This window comes from Myodes glareolus, chromosome 18, assembly GCF_982192425.1.
Source record: "Myodes glareolus chromosome 18, mMyoGla1.1, whole genome shotgun sequence".
Taxonomy (NCBI): domain Eukaryota; kingdom Metazoa; phylum Chordata; class Mammalia; order Rodentia; family Cricetidae; genus Myodes; species Myodes glareolus.
In genome coordinates this window covers 5,515,827-5,532,435 of record NC_142043.1, presented here as the reverse complement: position 1 = coordinate 5,532,435, position 16,609 = coordinate 5,515,827, and the positions used below count along the sequence as shown (strand labels likewise).

At 42.0% G+C, this 16,609-nt stretch overlaps 1 protein-coding gene across 8 annotated transcripts in view; it reads right to left on the bottom strand.

The window, feature by feature from the left end:
* The window catches only part of Satb1 (SATB homeobox 1), a 91,336-nt gene that overhangs the window by 68,836 nt on the left and 5,891 nt on the right, over positions 1-16,609 (bottom strand). For 3 of the 8 annotated variants that reach the window (XM_048455059.3, XM_048455452.3, XM_048455579.3), the window contains exon 1: positions 1,969-2,964. The exons of 3 other annotated variants lie outside the window; for them this stretch is intronic. The gene's annotated coding sequence lies outside the window, so the exon portion shown is untranslated. Of the gene's footprint in view, positions 1-1,968; positions 2,965-15,802; positions 15,921-16,609 lie in introns of those variants that run through there. 2 more of the 8 variants (XM_048455375.3, XM_048455524.3) reach the window with 2 other exon arrangements.

Below are 16,609 nucleotides of genomic sequence, written 5' to 3'. Positions count from 1 at the left end.
GCTAAGTTTCAAGAGTTCCATGCCTGTTAAAGATCTCAAGCCACTGCACAATCACATGACTAGATCACTTCACCCCTAAGCACACAGGAAGGAGTGAGCGCTCTTTCAAATGTCCCGTGTCTTTTAGCAGGACAACTTGCCTTCTGGAGTTAATATTTAGGTGTCCATTGCTAACAGGGTGCTGTTAAATTAAATAGCAAAAACCCTGAAAATATTTTGTGATAGACCCAAAAAGTGGATTGTGAAGCTCGCTATAAAAATAACCCTAACAATACTGACCAAATACAATCTCCAGTATTAAAAAATCATCAGGATACAGGAAGTTAGGATCATCATAATCTCAGAGAAATGTCAATTTTTAGTTTTATTAAGTATTAGACTTCGATTTTGAATACTGCTTATAATAAAGCAACTGGTACAATATACCAAAGTTACTTCTAAATTATATTTTCTAATAGAGGTTGTTAAACAGAACAGGTAAGCACAATTATGTTATGAATTTTCATTAGCCTTGAAGTACTAGGGATATTTAGAAAAGCCAGAGAGAATCTGACAGCATTTTTTTCCAGCTGTCTAGCATTTTGAAATATCTTATATACTTTAAAAAATAATTACTATACTCAAAACTATTTGGACCTTGATCAGCTGAGAGATAGTTTATATTAGCATGACTTTTTGATAAATAGTTTTCTCTGATTTAGGTTTACCCTACTTCATCCTACAGAATCAAGAAAAGACGACAGGCATGTGATTGGAGGCTTTAAGCAACCTTAAGAATGTCAAACCAAGATCTACAAAGTTTGAGATACAATAACAGTTATTTATTTCTGTCCTCAAGGGTGGCACACTGAGGGCTAAAGGTTCACACCCTTGACCGAGGGCCCATCTGCTTTTGGCTATGAGGTTCGTTAACAATAAACGCATCTTTTTGAACCACTTTTTATCAAGCTCACTCTTTTCCATTCTATTAAACAGCAGTCTAAAGCCAGAATTAGAATGATGGTTATTAAGTTGTTCAAAACACTCTTTATGTTTATCTGGACCACAGTGTAACGCTGATTTCTCTAAAACTGATTGCCTTACCCTAAAGTAAAAGACGAATTTTAAAACTATGAATTGAACAGAAAAAATTTAACCCTTGTGGAAATGTGTGAGAAAAAAGTGGGAGGGGAATTCACAACAGCATCAAAGTTAATACAGAGTGCATTAGGTGGTCAGAGTGAGCAGCACCAGCTGAAGGGACTGCAATTTAAAGTCCTGACAGCCAAAACATCACACAAGTCATAAAACTGTTTTTTTGAAGAGACACCTAAAGCATCTACTAGACACTAAGTTCTTTAAAAGGTTTGCATTATAAAGCAAAATTACATGCATATAAAACACCCAATTTAATACTCCTTTAAACTCTATGCTAAGGCCAAAGTTCGTCAAACCTGAGGCTGGAGGTGAATCCAGCAACTGCCAACAGGCCTGCCTGGACTACCTGTGCTCACAACCAAAGCCCATCTCGAGAGTTTGAGTTACATATTTTAAAAACCATTTTAGAGCAATGTATAGATGACACACTGAAAGAGGCTACTTTCCGCAAGTTCCATTTTCCTGTCCATAAACTAAGACCACAGAGGATCCTTCCTGAACAAGCTGATGAACTCCATCTCAGGAATTATTTCCTTTAAAAAGCAGGAAATAAAATCACGAAATTCTGATTTCAAAAGAGTATATATATTGTCCTTTTTTGTATCGTGGGATCTCTTTTCAAAGAGTTCCTCTTAGGGTCGTTTTCTTCCCGGCAGAACCCCAGAAGCACATTTTAAGAACCCGTGCCCTTATCCATTCCATATGGCCGGCCAGATCCAGGCCAAGCTTTCGCTGTGACCTTTTAAAGAGACAAAGAAACAAACTACTATCTAGCAACAGCAAAGCTGCAGTTTTACTGAGTGAAATTAGCAAAACCGACCTGAAACTCACCACTTCAAAACTTGACAGCACATAAATAACAAAACAAAGGAGATTTCCTTGGCAGCCCGGGTTCTTGAAGTGAAGTTCAAGACTGGTGTTTCCTATGTCCCTTTTTATTATTATTATTTACAAAAAAAAAAAAAAAAGGTAGTAGACCTGAAGGCGACTTCCCCTGAAATTGTATTATTTTTCTCTTCCCTTACCCCCGCCCCGCTAAGCGGGGGAAGGGCAAAAATAAACAGCTAGAAGAGTAGATATGGGGTGGGGGGGGAGTAAAAAAAGTCACAATTCGAGAAACAGTATAGCTAGCTTGTAAAATGTCTAACCTCAGAGAACGGGGTTTGGAAGGGGAGGAGGGGAGAGTGGGAAGTAGGGAGGAGGGAGAAGGTAAAATTGATCTGACAAGTGATTCGTTGGGGGTGGGGGGGAGTCGTAAAAACAAAGCGGAACCCGTTAGGAGCCGTACACTGGTGGTACTGGGGAGGGAAAAAAAATCACTGCGGACAAGGACCTCAGAAAGGGTGGGGAGGGGGGGAAGGTACCCTTGCCCCCGCCTCCTTCTGAGCTCCTGGGATAGCGTGTAAAGTCGGCTTGGTGTCACCCTGCCAGGCTCGTCCGAGACCCCGGAGCGCCAGGGAAAGGCCACTTCGCTTTCTTCCCAACCGCCCCCTCCCCCTCCTCCACAATCGCTTCTACGATTAACAAACCTTAAACTTTTTCCCCACCGCCTCGCACCCCCACCGAGGGTATCTAGCAGGGGCCTGAGAGGGTGAGGGGTAGAGGGTCGCGCCAAGAGCCCCGGGAAGGCACTAGAAGGCCACTTGGGAGGCCGGCGTCGCCGACAACAGACCCGGGGACCCTCTCCCTGCCCATGGACGCGGAGACCCGGAGCGCCCGGGAGCACCGACGGGGAGGGAGGAGCAGGGGGGAGGGGGAGATCCGAGGGCAACCCCGCCGCCGCCTGGGCGGCCACTCGCTCCCCGCCCCCTCCCCCCAAAAGTCGCCAAGCTCTCACTCAGCCCGAGTCGGAGGTAAACAAGAAGCTCGACAATGGCAGTGGGACTTGGGGACGCAGCCGCCGCCCGGAGGCCCCCCAAAACTGATGCGGAGTTGCGCGGAGGGTGGTGGGTGCCCGACTGCAGGCGGGGTCCCCACGCGGGCAACGAGGCCGGTGTCGCCGGCGGCCCGGGAGAGGCGCGCGGGGGTCTGCGCGCGCCTGTGAGTGCAGCTCCCCGGACGGCTGCCCGTCGCTCGCTCTTCGCTCGCTCGTGTCCCCTCGCGGCCGCTCTGCCCCCATTAAACCAGGAGTTGACTCATCCCGGCCGCGGTGGCCGCTGCCGCGTCTCGCCGGGCTCCGCGCGTCCTCCCGGGCTGCAGCCCTCGCCGCCGCCGCTGCTGCCGCCGCCGCCGCTGTGGCTGCCGCTTCTTCCTCCTCCTCATTTTAATGCGAGGCACCGGCTGGCAGCGCAGCCTCCTCCCGGCCGCCCGCAGCCTGCTACCCCGGCGGGGCCGCCGCGTCCCGGGCGCGGGAGGGGGAGGGCGGGCGGCGGGGGCAGGGTGCGGGAGGGCCGGGAGGGACCGGGCTCAAAACCCGGGCTGGAGGGCCGGGATCGGGGGAGGGGCGGGGGCGGCGGCGGCGGCCCGGGAAGAGCTGAGTGGGGCGCGCGCTGGCGGCCGGGCGCGCGAGCATCCGTAATGAGCCGCGAGCGAAGAGAGGCGGGCGGCCGGCCGAGTGTACACAATGCCCGGCGGCCGGGGGCGCGGGGAGGACTCGGGGGCGCCCTGGGCAGGTGCGTGCGGGCAGCACGGAGGAGGGGCGGCCCGGAGGGACGGGGCGGGGGGCATGCAGGTGGCACTTGAGGCGGGCACGCAACCGGATGTGGCTGGAGTGCCTGGGTGGTAGGGCAGTAAAAGCGAAGAGCCTGGGGACGTTCTCCCTAGTACTTGTTCTCAGAGGAATGTGGTCTCTAAACTGCCAAGAGTGACATTCACTAACAACTGAGTAAGAAATCTGCGAACAAGTAAGAGTCACAGATAGTCAGATACTTTGGAAACACGCGGCCCGTAGTGCTGGAGTTAAACTAAATTTGGGTCACTGGAAACACACCTGACTTGCTTTTACAAAGGAAAAGATGTCATCATTCTTAAAATACTTCCCATCGGGCGAATACAGGAAAGTTTGGATTGGTGAATGCATCTGTTGTAGAGATAAACACTTTTGTGATCAGGAGAAAGTAAATACAGTCCACACAAAAATGAACACCGTAACATCTCACGCAAAATGCATTACTTAATCACTAAGGTAGTTCCACCCGAAAGCAGTGCATCAAGCAAGAGCCAATGTTACACTTTTAAGAACCTATTTTGAAGAATGCAGTGGTAGGGGAAAGATGTAGGACTGAAAAACACTGTGCGAGACAGTTTTTAAAAAGCAACAAGTTAGGACAACCGCAGAGATAAGGACGAGATATGCAAATGAAGCTCTTTAAAGCGACCAATACACTCTAAGGCACACTGTTTACTCTAGAAATCTAAAAAAAGCAGAAGGTAGAGGAGATTGTGGCCTCCTGGGGAAGGAAGAGTTTAGGAGAAGCACAAAGAAAATAGATTGCTCCTAGAGCACCCGCCTAGGTTTCACCCACAAACCGGAAAGGTTAGTCAAAATCGAGGAAGGCAACTGAATCTTGGCACCAAAGCCTTGAGCCAAAAAAGAACATGTGATAGTGAGACAGAACCACACTGTCCAAAGCAGGGGAGAAGTTTAAACAGCCTTCACCACAGTGGCTCACGCTACCTTTTTTTAAAAGTTGAAATGTGTGGGAAATGTGGAGGCTATTTACAGCATAATAATCAATAAGAAAAATACAAATACAGCCAAATATAGCATTTGTGTGGGAGTCTGTATTGTGACTGGAGGCTAAACTTATTTTGAAAGATATTTTATATTTAAAAGAACAAACATGATTATCGTGATAAGAACAATGACGTTTTTCAATAGGATGCATTAAAATTTCAGTCTCCAATGTGGGATATCTGAATAGCCCTTCAATTGGTAATGCCTGACGTGTTTCCCTGAAACTTGACCTTTCTTAGTAGGTACAGTGTGTTCTAGTGTCATGCTGGATGAATTAACAAACAATAATAGAAAAGAGAGAAATTATACTGGCCTACAAAGGCAACAATATGTCACTTGCTCCTGCAACTCTACTTCAGTGGAATTCTTAGGAAAAGACAGAAGGAGCAGATGAGCTAACTGCTGATCAGAACGAACTTTGTGCTGGGAGACAAGAGCACTAAAGACAAAAGGGTTTCCTAAGATGCCGTATTGCAACACGGGAATGAAAATACTGTAAAATGTTTCTCTGATAATTTTACACGAATAAATATGACAAAATGCCTGATTGCCTCAGTCTCATGATGACCTGATCAATGCTAATGTATCCTGGGAAATTTTAATCTGAACAGCACCTTTTATTCAAGAATTACCATCTATTCATAAACACAAAATATAAGAGTATGTAATAAAGATTGATATATCCTTGGAAAAATGATAGAATGGATGAGCATAATGGCATCTAATAATGACTTTGTTATAAAGAGTAACAATATAGTAAAATCATCAATCTATTAGCCACACACATTTCCCTATTTATCCCAGTTCTTTATCCCATTCTTTATGTTTTTAAAGGCAGAATGGGTAAAATGGCACACAGCTGATACCTAGTGATATGCTGCAGTGATGGGCTTTAGTACTACATATGTTCATGAGTGTGTATATGCGTGTGATCTTCCACTTTAGTACACTTACTATAGCCACTAAGTATTGGCCAGTAAAACTCGATCAAAATAGTAAGAAAAAAGAAAGATAATTATATTACCTTCCAAGATCTATGTGAGCATAAGCTCTCATGTTGCGGGCGGAGGGAACATTACCTGATTCTACAGGGACATCTTATCTTTAGCCATTAAGATGCAACGAAGTATTGAAAAAGTTAAAAGAAAATAAAATTTATAGATCTTACTATCAAACGGGAGAATTTCTGCAGCCTCAGCCCTGTAGCACCAGTGCATGGATGCAGTCAGAACTGAGTGCATCAGTCTTCTCTCATGTGAACAGGGCGTGAAAACTGGCTACACCACGGGAATTAGCATGCAGTACTGTAACAAACACACAAGACTGTTAAAAACTTAAAGGACTGATGCATGTTTCAGATGTTAGCCAAAGGCACTGAAACACATTTAGAGTTCTGAATAGTGTATATAAGCAGAGAAAACAGTTAGAACCAGACCGCTTACAGATACTGCAGCAGCTTCTCTGGTGACTGTTGGGAACACAGACTCACCAGCAGAACGCTTTCTATGGACGTGGTGTGGTTTGGATTTTATTTTTTTAATTCAAATACAGTTGGCTATCTCCACTCAAAGCAGCTCGATCTATATAACACATTGCTTTCTTGCCTTCTCTTTGTTTTTGGCTTTAGCTGCAGGTGCTGTTTTCTCTATGTGAGTTTCTGGGACTATGGTCCGTGTTGGCCATATAAGGATGCCTACTCAAGCCATATGTTTTGCTATCATGTGTCTCATTTTGTCTGTCTGGGATGTCAGTACTGATTTCCACATCATTTTTTAAATGGACCAAACACCAACTTGCTATAACAGGGAGGAAGCGCTGTGGTTGCAGCCCAAACAACTTGATCGAAACATATTCTGGAGGAAATGCAACATTCTATAAACATTTGCAGCCTCCTGTCTCAAATTATCTATGACCAACATCATGACAATGCCTTACAGTTTGAGAAAGAAGCTTGCATTCTATGTCTGCATGTAGCTTTATAAGCTACAGGCCACATTTTGGAGGTCATAGAAAGGCATACTCCAACGTCTGTAGGGTCCTGTAGCCAACTTGATCCAGCCTTGAACTTGGGAAGTTCAAGTGCACTGCCTCGTGATTTTCTCTTATGAAAGTCCCTGACTAATCCTACGAGAGTTATGGCCCCTCTCGTATATATTCTTGTTACAATCTGTATTTCTCATCACATGCATAATCAATTAACCATCTCAGAGATTATTAGTCAAGCAAACACCTCCCATATCAGGCTGCAAGCCCTAAGAGTGCAAAAGTCTCCCCTAATTGCCATAGCTTAAGAAATGAATACAGTATGCTTGCAATGTTTACATTATGACTGCATATAGCGGAGTAAAGAGCCCTTGGTGTCATCGGCAATCAATCCTCACCATTAACTGCACTGACAGTGCTTCAGTATTGCAGAAGTGAGAAAGTCCAGTACTGCAGTAGGTTGTTATACTGCTTAATTTTCAATAAATTAAAATTACATAAAATTTACAAGTTAGTTCTTCCAGCCCACTTCAGGTGTCTCATGGTCCCACATAGCTAGTGGCTCTCACAACTGCATGGTGTGGACTAGAGAACACTTGTTCCCCCATTACACAGAGTCCTGCTGGACAGTACTTACCTAAAGAACTGTGAGCTCAGGATCTTCTCCGAAGGAGGCTTTCAGGTGCTGACTGGCTTTCAGACATTCTATTGATGTCTGAATTGAGATCATTTTCCATTTTAAAATTAGCCCATAGATCTGTAATGTTACATGGAATGAGACTAGTGTACCACTGAATACAAATTTAAGATAGCTTTCCAGACATGTCTGCACTTGAGAGGGTCCTGTAATACAGCTGCAGCAATATGCAGTTATACATGCTGCTTGCTCTGAGTACTTCAATATCATATACACAAAGTTATAAACCACAGCCATTCCACCCTTCCTCCAGCTTCCTCATGATGCTAAGACAAACCCCCTTAGCTGTGGATCTTTGCACACCTTTAACTGTAGATATGCTACTCAAACTGGGACAGCGTTCAGCTACCAAACCTGGTGCACTGCAGACAAAGATGTCAAAGGCTGGAAAACGTTGCAGGAGAGAGCAAAATATAATGATGATGAACTTCAAATCCAGATTTCAAGGGTTTGGAGTTTTACCTCACCTCAAGTAAGTTGGTTTCGGTTATAGCCAGACTGATAGTGACCACAATTATGTCCCCTTCTACCTCCAAGGTTGGATGTAAATGCCCAAAGGTAACTTGTGATGTTTCGACAGATAGGTCATCATCACCGCAGTAGTAGTTATAATGCTGGCAAGGCAGCTGGGCTGTCACACCACCAAAATGAATTTTTGCTAGTAAGAATTTATTGAGCAAAAATTTTCAAAACTGCCTTTTTCCCCCACAGATATTAATATGAATCCTTCTTTGACAAGGTATAGTGGAAATAATTTTATCAAAATTGGAGTTTCTATCTACACCCAGATCTAAAATTGAGTAAAGGCCAGGAAAGATTCTGGCAGTTGCCACTGAGTGCACCTAGTATAGAGTCACCATGTACCTATGTTTTCAGATGCCTGGTTTTATATTATGGCTTCTGAAATGAATGGAATTCAGGTTCCTTTCTCTTGGGACCCTTTAATTTACAGCTTAGTTAAGCCTTGTTGTCCAAAACCTGGTATACTGCTGTGGCTTATTTTTCTCCTTTCTCTGATGTTCATCTACCCGGTCTACCAGGTCTGTAGTGTACCATATTCTACACTACTCATCAAACTGCAAGGCTCCAAGAATCTTAAAATTTATTACATGTGTGAACAACCCAGGATTCTTTCACTGTGCCTTCCACCATGGGAAGAACCCTTGGAACCGTCTGCAGAAAGGCGAGCTTGAGACTCTTAGGAGGGAAAGGCGGTGTGAGATCACAGCCCACTTCAATTGAACGAAGTGGCTGGAAGGGTGGGAGCTGGGCAGTGTTTTAAGATTCCCAGGATGTCTCTGCTAAATGATCAAGTCTGGCATAACTTATGCAAAATTTTGGAGACAGGGACTCAAACAGGCCCACTAGGACACCCCTAAACTGAGGTTTTATAACCTAATCCTGGGACACTTAGAAACCAGCAGTGGGTGCTTCAAAACTCAAGTAGATGTGCAAGCATTTGTTTCAAACAGACAGATACAGGGGTGGGCACAGGATATTAGATCACCAAGTTGGTAAAAAGGGGTCTGCTGTCCAAAGAACCATGATAAATTAGCATTTGGGCACTTGCTTGAGATTTACTGGGGTGCCAGAAATCCTATGCAGGTATGTGATTTATCATCACAGACATGGGCGACTAACCACAAAATTACACATGGAAGCTCAGTTCTACAGCCAGTCTGTTATTTGCTGGAGCCAGAACTATCCAAGTTTCCTCTAAGTCTTTTTTTTTTTAACAGTTGAATGTGATTTTTTTCTCTCTCCTAAAAATCACTATTTAACCCTGAGTGGGCTTTCCAGATAACTGAAAACTTGTATTTCTTTCTCCTTTCCTGACAATTCCTGCCTTTCAGCGGGGCTCCAGACTCCGTGCAGTACCCGCCCTGGATGCCCTGAAGCTCACTGAGGAACACTTCAACCTTGACTGTGAAGGGAGGATTGTTGGGAATTTAGGAAGACTCGAATTCCAACAAATTCCAATGAATTCCAGCAATAACTCTCCCCTACCTTTAGTTAGGACATAAACCAGACTTCCTTAGAGATGCAGATATTATTATGAATGTTTTCTAGTTTAGTTCAGAAAAGAAATGTTTGACGCTACAATAGGCCCAAATCCTAGTCCAAATTATGTCTGTGGGGACTCAGCCAGAAGGGGTGTCTGTTCTGCCAGGAGCCAGCAAACGCCACAGGCCACTCGCAGGGGACAGTCCTCTGGAAAGGACGGCCACAACCGAGACACACCTTTCTCACTGGAAAATGATTAGACTCCATTTTAATGCGTAAAATTTGATAAAGTCAAAGGAAAGGTTAATCCAAAAGTAAAATGACATATGGCTGATGGGAAGGATTCAGGAGAGATGGTGGTGGCGGATGTTCATGATGTGTGAATATAATCCACATCACCGAACTGTATCCTTAATGTCATCAAAGTGGCACATTTAGGTTATATATTTACCACAGGAAACGAATGTAGACAAAATGACAAATCAATCAGCTATTCCTGGAAGTAGCAGCAAACATCATGCCAGTCTCAGAGAAACAATGAACTCCATGACGCTGAACAGTCTCCCCTAGCCCAAGTCCCAGGGCTTTGTCCTTAGCTGCTAATAGCTACAGCCCAGTCTGTGCTGGTATTCATTCAGAGGACATGTGTCTGACCCCAAGGGTAATTAACTTGGACTAATGATCACCAACCAATATCTCACTCATTTTGAAGGTCCTCCAATGCAAGAGGATGCTTCGCTCTTAATGTTTTACTCAACAGTGTCTTAGCAAAGGAGGGAGAGCCTAGAACAAGCTAGCACAGGCAGTCCAAATTGTGTGTCTTTTTCAAAAGCATAACAATTACATTCATAAAGCAGTACATCTTCCCTTAGTTGCCCAAGTAGGAAAGCACCATTATGAGGACGCTATAATGTAGTCTATATAATAATCTATAAATTGTTTCGATGTGAAGACTTTAGACTATTTTTTAAAAGTTTTTAAATATAAATTTATTTAATTTCAGATTTCAGATTCAGTCAGTTACCTCTGATAGGGGTAAGGATCAAAATAGTTAACTTTTTATCCAACAATTATAAGCATTCTTTCCTATGCTGTCCTGTCCTGGACGGGGAGTATTATGTTATCTATTTCTGCTGGTTTTATGTTAAGGAGTTTTACATTAACAGTGGAATTTTTAATGAACTGGAAATTAATTTATAAATTATATTTTATTCATATTTATATGGATATATTCTGATATGCATGACTAAGGAATATTAATATGAAGTGAATCTAAATTAAAGATATACTTATTATATATAAAAGCATTAATTATTATACATAGCTTTACAATACAGCTATAGAAGGCCTAGTTACCTTTTTTGAAGGTACCTCATTATTAGTATGTTTATTGTGAAACTTAATTTATTAGATAACTAGCATGGACTATAAATATACATGTATGTAATTATGGCTGATAAGAAGGTTTATAAATAATACTATACTATAACTTTAAAGAAAGAACTAGAGGGGGCTGGAGAGATGGCTCAGCAGTTAAGAGCACTGGCTGCTCTTTCAAAGGACCTGGCTTCAGTTTCCAGCAACCACATAGCAGCTCATACCTGTTTGTAGCTCCAGGTCCAGGGGTCTGACACCCTCACACAGACATACATACAGGCAAAACATCAATGTCCATAAAATATAAATAAATCACTTAAAAAGTTAAAAAGTACTAGAGAGCCTTGGGGCTATTTTTTAATCCTTTATTTTTATTTACTTTGCAAAGGTTTTTTCATTTGCATTATATATATGCACATGTTGGGGACAAGCCAACAGCATATTTATGAACAACTTTGACTGGGACCAGCTTCGAACTGTCTGGAAGCTGCACTGCTTGGATAGATGATCACTACCAACTCTTGTCCTGTTACTTCTACAGTAGAAGCAACAATCCACATTCATCGTACATTTAATATAAATGAAATTTCTTCTCTCTCCTTGGAGGTAATTAAGGCCCTTGAGACCAAGTCTTGTTCACTTTGAACAAAGGGAATTTATTACTAAAAATTGACAAAGCTTCAAAACAAGTGTAAATGTGTTGTCGAGGCTGGCAAAGGCCACAGTTTAGGATATAAAACCAACTCTTGTGGTATTCTTAATAGATTTGAAAAACCCAATTGTCTGGCCAATATCCAAGTATGTGTAAACATCTATGTGTGTATGTATACACACGCATGTATCTAATATACATATGGCATAACATGATAAATGGACAGTTAACACTTGCATAACATGCAAGAGTTGATTACGCAATTAAAAAGTGGGAGACCACTGTTTACATCAGAAACCCTTTAAAACCCACAGCTAATGTAACATCCTATTATTAAGCAACTTTCACAGAAAGGGTATATGACAGTAGAAAACAAGAATTAAGAAAAGGGAGGGAAACCAGGAATGGGTCTTCCCATTCCACTATCCAGCTGAGTGACCATTAGCTAAGCATGATTCAGAGCTATAAAATGAAGGGACAGAAGAAGATGTTTAAGGCCAGATCAAGGTGTCTCTGCCTTCAATGTAAAAACTAAATTCACTTTAAAAAGGAAATAAAGACACAGGAAATTTCTCAATGCTATATTAGATGTTTATCTATATATAAGAGACAGGTGTCAAACAAACAAATTAAAAAAAAACCCACTAAGGCAAAGAGAAACTTTAACTCACCAGATTCCATCTGTTTCATTTGAATTCATGCATAATTGATTATCCATGACTGGTAAGTTCTTTTCTCAGTAGCCGACCACAGTTTTCTAAACATTATGTATTAAATCACTACTAAAGTAGACGACATTTCAGAAACAGCAAGGCAGAATAAGAATATTTTAGATGAAAAATTACATGCTGGTTAATAATAATACAGCTGACCTATGTTTAAGGGAGAGAAATTTTAATCATGTGCATATTAAATATTAATAACCTATTCTGTTATTGTTATAATAAGGTTAAGTAGGCTTCTCCATGCTTAAAGAAAGCGAGAGAAAGAGAAACACATAATAGTACAAAAAACAGAGAGACGGGAGACAGACGTAAGGAAAATGTGTCAATAATAAACAAGAGGAAATGAGAAAGAAGGAGAGGATGAAGGTGGAAGCTAATCTCTATGTGTCATTATGACTGCCAGAGTACTGGCAAAGAAGCAGCATCCTTTTATTTCAATTTTAATCATTTCTGAATTTTAATACCCAGCTCCTTTTGTAATTCTCCTGGCATTCCCCATATGCCTCCATCCCAGCCAAAACACCAGTGTAAATTAAATGGCAGGCAACCACACTGCTGATGTAGCCTTCTCAAAGAACCTACCAGGTGACCAAACGCAAAAGGTGAGCCTACCTGACATCCCTCAGGACCTCCAGCCAATTAACTGCCTTAATGTCTGCTACTTTCCTTAATTTTGAAAGGACAGTGGTTAGGGAAGCTACATGAAGAATCGTTAAAAAAAAAAAAATCCAGCAAGCCAGTGGTAATACAATAATCAGTGACCATCAGGGCCTGGGAAAATGAGCTTGCTCTCACTGGCACCAAGGAGCATCACATGATTATTTAATTACAGCTCTAATTTTTGTCTCGTGGATGGCAACATATCAACAATTAATAGGGCAGATAGAGGAGAGTGTGTTTTAAAGAGACAGAATGTGTGTGATAACACTATAGGTCACACAGCAGTGCACCACCTAAAGAATGTGTGTATGTAACTAAATAGAAATGCCTTGCAAATAGTCCCACACAGGCTTCAAAAAGATAATAAAATGTTTAAAAGAAGCATCCTTTACAGATAACTTTCAAAGCATGCCCGTAACCTTTCCAAGCTAATGAGCCCTACTGTTGGCTCCGGGTTAAGTTTTAAGGAATAGAAGGAGAGTCTCATGTAAACACCCGAATCCTACCCTGTTGGTAAATGAGGTACATAACTACAGTTCTTTGTCTTCATATATTCATCATGGCTGACATCTGCTTAATGGGGTCCTGAGAAAACAGCACTGTAGTTCGAAAGAGGAGGCTGGGACAAGTAATTCTTGTGCCCCTCATCCCCAGTGTGCTGGGCTCTGGAATATCAGCTAGACCCAACAAGGGGGCTCAACAGCAATGCAGGGCAATGCTTTGGGTTGACTCTGGTGAAGTTTGTTACCACAGCCTAATATCAGAGAAACCTAAGTAGAGATTTAACATAATCCTAAAGGAAAGCTGGTGAGGATAAAACAGAAACTCTAATACTGCTGTCCAGAGCATGATGGCATGAAGAAAAACATTCAATAACCTGCAAAACTGGGATCATGGGAGGACTAGATGCTCATACAACCCCAGCAATAGCAGGAAGCTAGAAAGGAACACCTCTTTCTTCAATAAATCTTTATCAGCATGAGCTACATTCAATATTTACCCAATTATTAATTTTGCTCTCCTTAAATGAGTGCTTACTATATGCAAGACAGAGACCGCTAACTGTTCAGTCTCTCCTATTTAATCTGTTACAGAAATGTAGCTTATACTTAATCCTTTTTTGTAGTTTGATACCTTGTATAGTAATAGATAACAACAGTATCTAAAAACTTGTCATAGTAGGGATGCTCCTGTGTTTTTAAATGCTCCATTAGGAGGTTACAAGCTCTACAAACCCATCAAGGGAATTGTTGACCAATCCATGGAAATCATTTAGTTATTAAAACCCTGTGGTCTCTGTCACTTACTGTTTTGCTGATACAGAAGCCTGTATTTGAGACAGAAAACCTAGATTTGAGATTTAGACAATAAAATCATCACTGTGGTCAGCTGTTCAAATATGTTTTAAGTATTGGGTTATATGGAATTGAGAATAATGTAAATTGGCTAAGGGACATTGACTACAATGATTCCACAAAAATATTTATCAGGCTAAATCAACTCAATAAGCTTCTGATGGTCCACGATGGCCAAAGTCATCAAGAAACAAGGAAATGTGGGCATCTCAAAATACAGGATGGAAAACCTGACACCATATCGCAGTAACTGTATCTAATGCCAGGAGCAAGAGTCACCGAGCCAGTGCTAATGGAAAAGGTACAAACTAAAGCATTCCATTGCTTGCAGAAGTTTTAAAATTAATGTATTTTAGTGAAAACCTTTGATGGTTCTTGACCAAAAATGTGATTCCATACATTTGAAAAGATATTTTTCAAGAATCTAGCAAGCAGCAGCTTGTATGCAAAAGTATACATCATTCTTTCTTAACATGGTTGTTAATATACAGTTAACATGTCTCAGAAAAAGGCTGTAATTAACTGTCTACTGCTCTAATAACACTAATAAGCATACGGTATGATTAAAATACAATGACTCCATACACACTAAGGCTGTCATTTTTAAACTTTTAAGATAATGTTCTAAATTGTTTCTTAGTCCTCTTAAACCATCAAAAAAGTAGCTTGCCTCTCAGAGTTTTGGAAGCATAGTTATTAAAATAGGGTTCCTGCCTCCCACAGACTGGGGAACTCTTTTTACCATTAAGCAAGATGGCTATTGTTTCACTTAGATTATTTTGTGGATTCTACAGAATCTTTAAAAGATAAAAGGTAAGCATTCGTATTTTGTCCTTCATTCATTGGTAAAATATTTTCTTAGTGAAGGAACGGCTTGCTAAATATCAAGAATCCCACGGAATTAACTGTTGTGACCAGCAATGCTTCCCTTGCCTGACTCCCCGGAACAGAAGCACCCGACTGCGTTCAGCATGAAACAGCTGATTATGGTAACAATCCACTCACAGACACCTTCATTTCAAACAAATGTCCACACACAGTAAGTGTTATTTTATTTATAAAATTATTACAATGAAATATTTATAATGTAAAATTTGTTTTACCTTAAAGTCTTTCCTATACTAAACATTAAAAGGCCAAGCTGTCATGGACACCCTCTTACCAGCAAATCATAAACCCTAACTGAGATTACAGAGGAATCTCTAGCTATCGGCTTTGGCTTCCAGGAAAACTGTATATGAAGAATTCCCCACCACACAGATGACACACTGTCTTTTCTTTAAATACCTCAAGGAAAGAAAGTCTAAGAATTTCCCTCATGGGGGCTACTAGCATATCTTACCCCTCAACAATGAATGTCCTTGGCTTCTGGCCCCAATTATCTATAGCTGAGAAAAGAGCAATATCCCTCCCCAATATCCCACAGAGACAAATGTCCACCAACATCCCAGAGCCAAAAGCCGGTCAGTTACTGTGGCTGCAACCCTGATTCTCCACATGGGACTGAGTGCCTGTAGTAACTTTTCTGACACTTACCCTCTCAAATACCAGAGGCTGATCTCCAAATCTATCCCTAGAAGAAAGGTCTTTGATGGGGTGACAGTGCAGAAGTTCTCTCTGGCAGGCTAGTAAAGCAGGCACATCCCCAAGGAGGTGGTTACCAGTTGCCTAGGAAGCAGCTGGACCATGTCTGCAGATCTGAGGGTGCGTCACAAATCAGGTCACAGCTCTGAGTAGAGTCCACCCCCTCATCTGTGTACAACGCCCTCTACTTCCGGCACACCTGGGTGGGGGGGAGAATGGAGCAGCGGCAGGAGGCTGGCTTAGATCCACAGGCATTCTGGTAGAGTCACAACCAGGTGGAGCCAGACAGCTACCTCTTCTGCAAGTCTTTCACCCTCCTTACTGGGACCTGCACCTTTAGATACTCAAAAATGTCTTCAACAATGAGTGGCTCTAAAATGAGCGCTAGGTAAAATAAAATAAGAGACACCAAAATGGGCCAGCATGGTCTTCCCTTCCCTGGAAACAGAGCAGACACTGTATGTTTGGTTACAAGCTACTTCAACAAATATCAAATAACTGGACCAGATAAATTCCAGCAGAAAGTAGTGATAGAAATCCTGGGATATCACTTTTCATGCCTCGTAACTGAACTGGATCCCCGATTGACTGAATCACATCCACGAAAGTCCATTGAAGGAGGTGGTTAGAATTACTATTACAAGCCTGCAGACAGCAACAACTGTGCAAGTGATACAGAATGACTTGAAGGAATAAAAATAGGCCAATATGCTAGAGAAATTCTCTACTACTAGATCTCACCCGGAATACATATACACA